Source organism: Propithecus coquereli, unplaced genomic scaffold (assembly GCF_000956105.1).
Source record: "Propithecus coquereli isolate 6110/MARCELLA unplaced genomic scaffold, Pcoq_1.0 Scaffold553, whole genome shotgun sequence".
NCBI classification, from domain to species: Eukaryota; Metazoa; Chordata; class Mammalia; order Primates; family Indriidae; genus Propithecus; species Propithecus coquereli.
In genome coordinates, this window is record NW_012151430.1 from 388,651 (window position 1) to 401,125 (window position 12,475).

Here is a 12,475-nt window from a genome sequence, read left to right on the forward strand (position 1 = left end):
CGCCTGGCCAATGTGAATTTTAATATACCAACTTTTAATATTAACGAATTTGATGTTTTGGGGAAATTAGCCATTAAAAACATACCAAACCACTATGTAAGAGGCGTACATTTTCCCTTCCCTCTCAGGCTGCCATAGGGGTTGGCACAGCACTGCCCTTACGTTTTCAAACTTGGCACTTGAACTGCAACGTCAGGTTTGTCATATTTAGCAAATAAAGGTACAAGATGCCCGGTTAAGCTTTAATTTCAGATGACAAATCATTTTTGCATCGAATACACGAACACCGCATCCTGTGTATCACCTGGCAGCCCTGCACATGTGAACATGGTCGAAAAAGCTGCTGCTTGGTACAAGTTTACTTGGCGCCGACGCCGTCTGCGCCGTCGGCCGGGGGTTGTGCAGCGATGACAGGGGCAGGGGTCAGTCACGTGGCGTCTGCGTCACACCGACGACCCTGTAGACACGTCCAACCTTTACCAGGTCCGGGAGTCCGCCGCGGCCTGGCCCGGCGGACGGCAGAGGAGACAGCACGTTCCCGCTGCCTCCACCCTCTCCTCAGCGGCCGCCCGTGCGCCCGTCTGCCTGGAGCGTTCTCCGCGGCAGATTTCCGCGCTCGTCGCCTTCACGACTGGGCGATCAAAGGCCAAGACGCCCTTCGTGCCTGGGGACGTGTGGCCTCTGCCTCGGTCCTCGGCCTGTTTTATTTTTCTTTCTTCTCGCCGCCCGTAAACGGGTCTGTGTATCGGCTCGTGGTGCCTCTCGCACGACCGGCATAGAAGCTCCTGGAAGGAAGGAGCTTTGTCTGTTCTCTTCCACGTCCGCAGCGGCCGAGTGGGGTCGGTCAGCACGCGCAGCCGGGAGGGGCGGGGCCGCGGGGGAGGGGCCGGAACTTTCTGGAACAGCCTTTCACGGGAGGCGCGAGTTCCCGCAGGTGAGGTGCTGAGGCTGGCGTCCCGGCCGAGGGCTCCCGCCGCTGGACCGGGGGGGCGCGGCCGGTCTCGTCCCAGGCGGGAGGCGGCGACGGGCGGAGGCTGCGCCCTGAGGGAGGGTCTGGCGGCCCCGCGGCGTCGTGGACAGTTTCCAAGGCTGACGCTGCGTTGGAGAAGCGTATTTGACCTTTGTGAAGACGCTTTATTCTTCCAAACTCGGAGAAAACGGTGTTTTGGCAAAGCGTCGGGGGATCACGCGAGGCCAAGCGGTAGGAGGAGTCCGTGGGCGCTTGGCGAGCTGGGAGTTCTGTGTTTAGGCGCCTTCAGCGTCTTTCCGACAGTGCGTTCGTAACGCGGACGCTCAGCGCGTCGGAGGTCGGTCCGCGCTGACCCTGCTCTGAGAACTCGGTCTCTTCGCGGGTCCGCGCAGGAGCCTCGCGAGATAACGACCAACCCCTCCCGCACCCGCCGGCCCGCGCTGTCGTCCCGCCGCCGCTCGCGTCCCGCACTCCTGCCCCTTTCTGGGACGGCGGGTCGCCCGGCCGAGTCCCCGAGTCCCCGACGGTGTCTGCAGAGCGCGCTGGGGCCCCCTGGCGGCCAGGCCCAGCGGGCGCTTCCGACGCGTTTTTCCTCCAGCGAAACTTCGTGCTTCGCGGCTCTGCTTCCCTTTCCAGCTCCCTTGCCGGCCCTGCGTCCGCCTTCGCGTCTCAGCTACGACCCTGGCTGGTTCCGGTTCCTCGCACGGCGGTGCCGCGTGCCGTGGGAGGAGGATCTCGCGTGCCCTGCTCTAACAGCCGTTGGTGCGCCGTCTACGCTGCCCACCTGCGCGTGTTCCTGCTGTTTCCGTGCTGAGTACCGCGGGCAGTTGCGACGGAATGGCGTTCGTATATCTAAACACAGAAAAGGCACAGTGAAAATGCAGCATTGGAATCTTAGGGGACCACCATCGTGCACGGTCCTGGCGTTGACCGAACGTCGTTATGTGATGCGTGACTGCACGTGTATTATATTTATTCTTTGAGGCAGATTTGGACAGACATCGTGCATCTTGTTTGGAACTAGAGATGGTTTTAAAGACCGTGATATCCAAATATCTCATTTTACTGATGAGGGGATTTTTCCTTTGAAAGGTAAATAACTGTTACGCGTCTCCTCGGTCTGGATGCACGGCCTTTTGTCATGTGCTCGCTCATGTTCTTGCTTATCTGCCAGGGGGTCTGAGACGTTACAGGACGTGCCCTGCCCTCCTTGACCTTGGGACCAAATTTAAATAGAAACAGCTGAGTAATCTGTAGATTTAGATTTATTCTTTGTCTGCTCTAGCCCATTTTTCTTGTTGAGCTCTGCGTTTTTGCCAGTCGTAGACTTGATGGGCATAGGCTCCAGTTAACTGATGGGACTTGGCTTTGTTGTGAACTATGTGCTCACCTTTGATCACCTCAGTTTTAGACTGAATTATTTATAGTGTACTTAACTTATGGTTCCCAGCAGCAGCTCACGTTGGTCATCCTGGCATTAAAATACTCCTTGACCTACGTCTGGTGACTTCCTGGCTGGTGGCTGCCTCCCCTCTCCTGTCTGGTTTCCTAAGGAGCGTGCAATTAAATAGGTTCCTTTAAGCTTTTACAGTGTGAGTTATTTTGGTTTGTGTTGTGTGAGTTTGCACATGTACGTGCATTTGTGTGTTGATCTCCTCATATTAGTCATTAAAAAACTCTAGTGGTCTAATGAATGTTACTAATGCCTTGCAGATGCTGACCTCCGGAACCGTGAAACTCCAAATACCCATGCTGGCGATGGCTTGATTCAGTCTCATGGCTGCACACGGGCTACAGTCTTCACACCTGTTGGTACGGGTCAGGGTGGGTATTTTCTGCAAATGATTCTCAGCTCCCGACATCAGGTGTGGCCCACCTATTCTCCAGCGGGATGGAAAAGTCTCATGCATGTGTTTTCATCCACAGTGAGGGGACAGTGAGAAGGGAGTTTCCAAATATCGATGCTTTTCCTTTCGGTGGCTGTTAAGGGACTGAACCTCAACAGCCCAAAGGTTTTTCCTGAGGAACAAGCGTATGTGGTGTGCGTCGTTTACGTGAGGTGTAGATACTCTCAAGGCCTCTAGGAATGTTCAGTTTCTGTGGAATGTCAGTGACCGTGGGCAGAATACAATCTGTGGCACGAGAGTCCTGCCTGCTCTTTTCCTCCTCGCCTGAAACTTCAGAGTTTGTTCCTCTGCGTAAAGTCGTTTTATCCCTCAGGGTTTCCATGTCCCATGTGTTGTAATTTGCCTTGGGGTGAAAGGGTGAGATGTAGATTCCTCTCTGAAGACTGAGTACACCGTGTGGGTTGAAGTCTTGAACATCCATATGGGGGTTTCTGTCTCTCTTTTTCTGAAACCAGAGGCTGGAACCATGTGAGCATCCAATCTGCTGAGCTTCAAGGCCCAGCGATCCGAAAAGAAGTGATCCTCTTCTGGCTCAGGGGAGCTGCGTTTCTCTGGAGCTCCCTGTGAGGCAAGCGTGGAGGTCACCTGTCTAGTTCTGACTCTTTCTTCTTCTATTTATTGAAAGGGCTAGAATGGCTTGATTTCTGTGGTCCGCGTTCTGAAAGAATATACCCTTTTGGATGAAGCCAAATTCTATATGACGGAAAGGTAAAGGTGATCTGTTATTCCCCACTCTGCCTAGGACATTGCCCTTCTTTTGCTCTCCAGACACAGAAATTAACATAAATGTGGGCCTGGAGGTAGTATCTGGTAGGTGCCTGACAAAAGTAAATGCAGATCTTTTCTGAAGGACACACGTGAAATCCGGGCCACACAGGCCCTGCTGAACATGAGTTCAGAATCCTAAATTATAAAAGCAATTTACCATTAGTGTCAGCAGAAATAATAGAAAACAGAATTAAAATTATATTCTCAAGAACTTCAGTTAGTAGATAGAGGCTTATAAGAGAAATATATTTAAAATGATTAAACACATAAAAGATAAAATAGAAAATACAAGAAAACAACACAATTCTATCAAAAAGACCATGCAGGTTTGAACAAGAACCAAATATATTTTGGAAAAGTAAAAAACAGTTCTTGAAACTGCAGATTCACTGGATGGATAAATCGCACGTACTGGGTGTTAAGCTGCTGTCTCTTGGACCCACACTTACTCTTCTATCCTCTGCTTTGTGATACTGGAACATGAACTTGGCAAACTACCTTTCTCCCTCGTCAGCCAGATTCCTGTCCTGTTCTGCCGACTGGGGCACTAGAGGTAGGCTGAAATGCAGAGGAGGAAGAAATGACCTGCTCCTTCCTATTTTCCTTGATGGTCCTGTCAGTGTCTCTCCAGCAGCAGTCCCAAACTCCAACGTGGGAGCTGTTTGCAGTTTCCAGTTTTCCCCCAATCTTCCAGGAGCTTTATTGTATCCATTTATAGACAGCAATAACCTTGAGTCAGTGCTCTTTCTCAGAAGTTTTGGTCCAAAACCCTTGGTCTCCCCCTTCCCAGCTCCAGAAACTTCTGGACAGGCCAGCATCATCCTTTTCAGAGGTCTAGGTTATAGCTCTGTAGGGTTCCTAGGTTTAAGCGAAGGCCCTAGATTTAATCATCATACCTCTTCCCTTTGTTCCTCCAGTTGTAGGAACAGGAACTGCTTTTGGTAGTTATAGCTCTGTATCATCTCACTGTTCCCTTCCTGCCTTTTAATTTCCTATAGTGAATTCTCTTTGATTTCATGGTATGGTTTCTGGTTTTTTTCTGTTTAATTTCATGGTGCAGTTTTTGGTTTTCTAACTGGTCCCTGGCTGATACACAGATTAGGCGTGGCTAAAGAGAGAATGAGTGACCTGGGGTATCAGCCACAGTGTAGTACAGAGAGATAGAGATGGAAAATAAGAATGAGGTTAACAGGTCCTGAGGAGTTCCTCTTTCAACAAAACAATTGTTTTTAACCAATATTCCCTGCGAGAGTCAAAAATGCTTGCCAGAGTGTTGAAGCCATACCCCAATACACAACCCTCTTGCAAAGGCTGGGAAACTTAGGGGTTCAAGGCCCCTAAGAAATCTCTGTCCAATCATTAGCTGAGCACTAAGCTAACTTGAGCAGAGACTTCAGTTGCCAAATAAAACAAAAAATAGATACTTTACAGATTTAGTCCAACATCACTAAACAAACAAACAAACATCATCATCATTAACAACAGCAACAACAAAAAACAAGGAGTAACGATAAATCACGGGGAGCAGGGCAATGGCAAATCTTCTTATCAGAGTTCCCATATCATATCATATCATTTATTTATTTTTTTAGGGCACAAATTTATTTTGATTTTTCTGAAAATATCAAAAACTATGAAACACAAGCCGAATGTTTGGCTATAGCAAAAGCAAAATACAAGTAAAAGCACCATTTTAAGATCATGTTTAACCTTAGAGAAACATGTTTTAAAATACAAAATTTAACATTCTTTCTTCTATGAGGCAAAACAAGTTTACTCAACCACAACATTAGAGGTTTTTTTAACTGACTTTTTAAAATAAAAAAATAAAAGAAAGAAAGCACTCTAAGCCCTTGGAATTTTGTCATTTATAAAATAACATGCTCAAATGTCAGTGAAAATAAACAGACAGTAAACCTAAAAACAAATTTTTTAATGAACGAATTCAGATTCCAAGAGTACGTAGTATTCATAGCTGGGAAAGAATAGCTTGTATGACACCTGAGTCTTACCAAATACAAATAAATACAGAAGGTGATTAAGAACAAAGTATAAATCAAAATCTTTCTGTAGAGTAGCAGCTTTCACAAAGTAAAAGTAACCCAGTTCCAGAGTTGTATGTTCTGTAAGCATGTGGCCAATTTTATTCCCAGAGTCCTTTTGTCTTGCACTGTTGTAATAAAAGTATCTGTGTCTTGGAGTGAAGAAGGCACCAAAATCCTATCCCCCCTCTTCCCCCAAATAATACTAATAGTACTCTTATCAATCCTTTCAAGATGACTTCAGCCTCATTGAGAGTAACGTTCTAAATATCTGAAGACACACAAGGAAGGTCCTGCCTATTCTCTTTGCCCCTCTCAAATCCTATCTGGTTTAGCAAGCAGAACCACTAGGTAAGGGGATAAAATATATTCCCATGTTCACTAGCCATTAAATAAACATAGCCACTTGTGTGGGAAGCCTTAATGTTTAGACTAGTTCCTAACTTTTCTAAAATTTAAGAATAAACCCATCTCCAAAAGTTATTTTTACAGCCTTATTTTTACAGTCCCAATCTAAACAGTATATTTTGCAGACTTTGTTGGTGTCTGTCTCTTCCAGCCTTTTTCAATTGTTTTACTCCAGAGAAGCCCTTGAAAAACTTTCAAATTCAGGAGACCCCCAACAGGGAACCCTAATGATATGTGAGTGTGCGCACTAAGTCGAAGGATACTCTTCATTTCAAAGAAATCCGGAACTGTCAGACGAAGGCTAAGTTCTTTCTCTTTTTTCAGAGAAAGAAATCTCAGGCTGAGCAGAAGATTTCGAGAAACGGTGCCTCATCTAGTCACACACTAGTGCTGGGAAAAGGAGAAGAAGAGCTATTGAATTTGGTCTTGCAGCTCTTCCAGGTGGGTCCTGGCAAGACTTGAGACTCGTGTCCTTCATTCTTAAGCCCAAGTGGATGCTGAAAGAGTTCAGGAGTTCCTTTGGCAAGACTTGTTCCAGAGTCTGTTTCCTTTTAAATCTAAGACTCTTGTCACTTTAAGAAAGCAGTTTTTCCCCAGGACCATGCAGAAACTTGTTCATTTGTTCACATGATGAAAAATATCTGCTGAATAGGCTAGTTTCTGTAGCTATTCTTCACTTCGTCAGGGCACTCAGCAAAACCTTGCCTACTGATTTCTCGTAAGTATGTTGGCAGTGCACCTTTCGACTCAAACAGCCTGTCAGGAACTCCTCCTCTGATAAAGCCATTGGATATCTAGATGAAGCAGGAGATTTATGTGCTGTTTGTCCATTTTTTAGTTTGGGCTTTTTTTTTTTTTTTAACATTCTTGCATAAATGGGTCCTTAATAATAAAGCTAACCATTTTTATAGCATTATTCAGAACTTTCTTCATTTCATCTCCAAGTTTTTGATACCAGCATCTCTGTGAAGAAAGCAGTGTGCTCTAATGTCAACATCAGGATTTTCTGTTTTAACGAGGCAGAACTTGTCATGGAGCCAGCCACTGATGGGACACCAGGAGTATAGATGACAGACCTTTGGTTTTTGGATATGAAGACACAACGTTAATATATATTGGCCTTTGTTTTGGGAGGCTCCTAGCAGCAGAAAAAGTTTTTTTGAATTTCATCATCATTTACAAATCTTATAAATGCTATAGCATGACAAATACTAATGAAAACTGTTGATCACCAACCCGGATAGAGAAGCTGCTGCTTTTCAGTTAATTACTCAAAACCTTTTTAGCATCATGTGACATATCATGAGTAATTCAATTTATTGAGAGTCAAGTCTTTTCAATTTATTATGCTGCATCTTGCCCCAGCGTTTTTATGTTGGTATTACTAGATTCTCACCAACTATGTGACTTTTTCTTTTCTGGAATAAATTCTGCTACTAAATAATTTGGTTCCTAAACCTTTTCACTAAATATCATTTTTGAGCAAGAGTTTTACTGTTTTGATACTCCAAAAGCCATTTAAAATAATCAATGTCCTTATTTGTCAAGTGGCTGTGCTTTATAGTTACAATTGCTAGTTTGTAAGTTGCATGCCACAGACGATGCACTGTGGACTAGGACAGCTGTTTGAGTTGAAAGGTGCACTGCCAACATACTTATGAGAAATCAGTAGGCAAGGTTTTGCTGAGTGCCCTGACGAAGTGAAGAATGGCTATAGAAACTAGCCTATTCGGCAGATATTTTTCATCATGTGAACAAATGAACAAGTTTCTGCATGGTCCTGGGGAAAAACTGCTTTCTTAAAGTGACAAGAGTCTTAGATTTAAAAGGAAACAGACTCTGGAACAAGTCTTGCCAAAGGAACTCCTGAAATCTTTCAGCATCCACTTGGGCTTGAGAATGAAGGACACGAGTCTCAAGTCTTGCCAGGACCCACCTGGAAGAGCTGCAAGACCAAATTCAATAGCTCTTCTTCTCCTTTTCCCAGCACTAGTGTGTGACTAGACGAGGCATCGTTTCTCGATGACAAGTCCGTGTAAAATAGGCAGCTTTCAGTGTAAAGACAGAATTGTGACCCTTGCTGCACTAGTGCACTCAGAAGACTGAAATTCTTCATCAGCAGTCTTATCAGAAATGTCCGTAGCTCTCTTCCTAGAATGGTCCTCTTGTATCCCACACCTCGCCTTCCAGACTGCAGCACTGGACTGTCAGATTGGTTACGCGCAGATGTCAACAAAATATAAAAATGAACAAAACCAAACAAGAAAATCATGAAAAGTACAAAAACGGCACAAAACAATTCACTTCTAATCTGCACAATCCACGTTTTTGCAATGTTCGCAACAAAGTGGTGGGGGACAGCTGAGTTGTGGCACATGAAAATTCCTCCCTTAGAATGAAAGGTTCTCTCTAATTTCTACCTCACAGAGCCTCTTCACTCCTGTGAGTCAGTGGGCAGCGTGTAGGGGAGGCTGGGAGAGGCCAGTGTCCTCCTCCTGCCCCCCACCCCTCTGTGCAATGGCGCGAGGCCTGCCTGTGCACACTGCCAAATGGGGATGGAAAGTCTCTAACAAAGCTGTCAGCAGGGCTACGTGGTCACTGTTGGCTACTGTGAGAACAGCACTGTGCAGCACACAAAGGTCAAAACAGTGTTCTCAGTCGCAATTTTACGTGGAGACTCAGCAATATCTCATAGCACCCCAGTTGGGAAACTCGCCTCCAACGCCAAATAACCTCGTAGAAGAGCTTGTTTCCATCCGACTCGGATCCTTCTGTGACCTGACTTGCAGGTTTGGCTCCTCCCTCGTTCACCACCTGCATCTCAGATGTTGGTTTTATCTGCCCCAACTCCTCACTGAACAAAAACCCAGAGAATTCTTCCCGAGCAGACCTGCACTACGAGAAATATTCAAGGGAGTTCTGTAAGTTGAAAGGACAGGACATTAAATAGTAACTTGAATTCACACAAAGGATAAAGAGCCCTGGTACAGGTAACTGTTTGGTAAATATAAAAGGCAGTAAATGTGTACTTTTATTTGTAACTCTCCTATGTGATTTAAAAACAACTACACAAAGCAATAATTATAAAACTTTATGGCTTGTAATATATAAAGATGTAATTTGGATGACAATAATAGTAAAAGGAGAGGAGAAGGAAGGGAGCTCTCCTGGAACAAAGTTTTTTTATGTAAAAAATTTTATTTTGTTTCTCATAAATAAGTCAAACATTTATTTAAAAGCCATTTGTTTCGAACGGTAAATACATTTTCTTATTAAATTAATATGATTAGTAAGGTCAGTGATTAGAGCCCCTGGACAGTTCAAAGAAGTCTATTTAATTATAAATGCTGAATTTATTCAGCTTTGATAAACACTTAACACTCAATGACCTTTATCACCTGAGGAGTATGAAGAATGGGCAAGATGCAGATTCAGTGTGAGGGTTGTCCGGGGGAAGGAAAGAAGAAATGATTCATGTGGGGCACACACAGACCCCTTTGAGGGTGTTTATAGAGTTATGTTACTTAAGCTGAGTGGTTGTTTGCTTCAGAATGAAGTTCTTAAACTCAGAAAGAATACCCATCCACGCACCCCCCCAGCAATGCAAAGACCCCACACACAAAAATTATTCTTAACCTAGATGTGGCTTCCTCCTTTTCTCGATGCGTCTCGTAGTGTGCAGAGTCATCCAAGATTGAGGTGGTATGTTCGAAAGTAGCAGCCATTTTAAGCACTTGCTTAGCTTTTTCTGGGGGTACCTCTGAGTGGCCCTTGAATTGGGAACTGGTTTGTTGTCATTGTTTTCTAAGTGAATATGCCATAATCGATTATTGGAAGCATCTTTGACAAGGATTCATTTAACTTCAAATTTGTCCTTCCACTTATCCCAAGACCAGACATTGGCATATGCATTATAGTCCACAACAGCCCCCATTTCAGCCACTCCACAAACATGTCCACGGCCGCTCACACTGAAGAGTAAATATAGTGGGACTTTCCCATTTGGGAAATAGTAAACTGCATCCAAATTCTTATTACCCTGCTCACTGTTGCACCAGATAGAGCACTTAACAAAACAACGTATGTTATCCTCAGAGTGACTTTTAGTTATGAACACCTCCCTTGTTTATAACTAGACAACACTAGTCACACCACTGTTGCTCAAAGCTATGCCTAGTTTTTGTCACTGCAACTGTCAGGTCACCACTAATTTGCAGTCCAGTCATACCTTGCTCAATGCTGCTAATGCCAGACAACTTCCTCCCAGTATCACTGCCAAATGCAGCCTGTCCATCAGTGATGGCTCTCCCAGGAGGACTGGGGAGACGCCATAGCTGCCACTGTAAGCAGAACTGGGCATTGATTGTCTTGGAGCAAAGTTTTTTATAGTATTGAAATTAAGTGGGTATTACTCTGAGCTAGATTGCTTTAAGGTAAGATGTTAATGTTGATTGCATTCCCCAGGGCAAACACTAATAAAAGAACTCGAAAATATGGTAAAAGAAATAACAAGTAAATTAAAATGGTATTATAGAAAACTAACACAAAAGAAGGCAGTGATGAAAGGATGGAGGAACAAAAAGTCTTCTTATATACAGAGAACAGCGAAAGGGCAAATGCACTTTGTCAGTAATTGCAAGAAATGGAATGGTCTGAACACCACAGTCAAGAGGCAGAGATTGACAGAATGGATAAAACAGCATAATCCAACTGTGTGCTGTCTATGAGAGACAAATTTATATTCAAAGACACAAACAGATGGAAAGTGAAAGGATAGAAGAAGATACAGAATGCAGCAGCTCTCAGAAAGAGAGCAGAGCCTCAGAGCAGAGCCTCAAAATACAGGATGCAAAAGCTGCAGAAGTAAAGGGAAACATGATTCAACAATGATAGTTGTAGACGTCAATACCTCACTTTCAAAAATGGACACGACCTGCAGGTGGAAGATCGATGAGGAAATAGAAGACCTGAACAACACCATAAACCCACTAGTCTAATAGATATCTACAGAACTCTCCACGCAACAGCAGAATACACATTCTTCTCAAATCCAGAGTGGAACATTCTTTAGTCAGGATAAACCACATGTCAGGCCGTAAAATAAGTCTCAGTAAATACGAAAAAATTGAAATTATACAAAGTATGTTCTCCAACTACAATAGAATAGATTAGAAATCAAGAACAGAAGAAAATTTGGGAGATTCACAAATATGCGAAAATTAACTAACATGCTCCTAAATAACCAGTGGGTCAAAGAAGGAATCACAAGGAAAATTAGAAAATATTTTGAGATGAGTGAAAATGAAAACACAACATACCAAAACTTAGAGGATGTGCTATAAAGCAGCACTTAGAGGAAATTTATGGATGTAAGTACCTATATTTAAAAAGAAGAAAAATCTCAAATCAAAACCTAATCTTTTACCCTAGGAAATTAGAACAGAAGAATTAATTTAACCAAAGCAAGCAGAAAGAAGGAAATAAAGACTAGAGGAGAAGTAAATGAAATAGAGAATAGAAATACAATAGAGTAATTAGTAAAGCCAAAAGTTGATTATTTGAAAAAATCAACAAAATTTAAACAGCTTTAGCTAGATTGATTGGGAAAAATACATTCAGAAGACTCAAATTACTAAACTAGTAGAAAAAAATGTTGGAGTAAAATCTTCTTGACTTTGAGTTAGGCAATGGCCTCTCAGATATGACACCAAAAGCACACAGAACCAAAGAAGAAAATAGATAGATTGGATTTAAGAAAGTGAAGACAGACCACAGAATGAGAGGAAATATTTGCAAATCACATATCTGATCTCGTATCAATATTGTATAAAGAAGTGTTACAACTCAACAATAAAAAGACAATCTAATTTAAAAATGGACAAAGCATTTGAATAGAAATGTCTCCAAAAAAGATATACAGATACCCAATAAACACATGAGAAGATGCTCAGCATCACTAACGACTGGGGAAATGCACGTCCAAGCAACAGTGAGATACCAGTGTATGTCCGCTGGGACGGCTAAAACAGAAAAGACGACAGTGTTGAGGATGTGGAGAAACTGGAACCCTCATTCACTGTTGGTGGGATTGTAAAATTGTGCAGCCACTTTGGAAAACAGGTTGACAATTCCTCAAACAGTTAAACACGCAGCTACCATATGGCCCGCAATTCTGCTCCTTGGTGTGTAGCCAAGGGATATGAAACATATGTCCACACAAAAACTCGTACTTGAGTGTTCATGGCAGCTTCATTCATAACAACTAGAGAGTAGAAACAACCCATGTGCCTGTCAACTGACCAGTAAATAAGTAAAATGTGATGTTTCGATACAATGGACTATTGTTCAGCAATAAAAAGGAACAAAGTACTGATGCATGG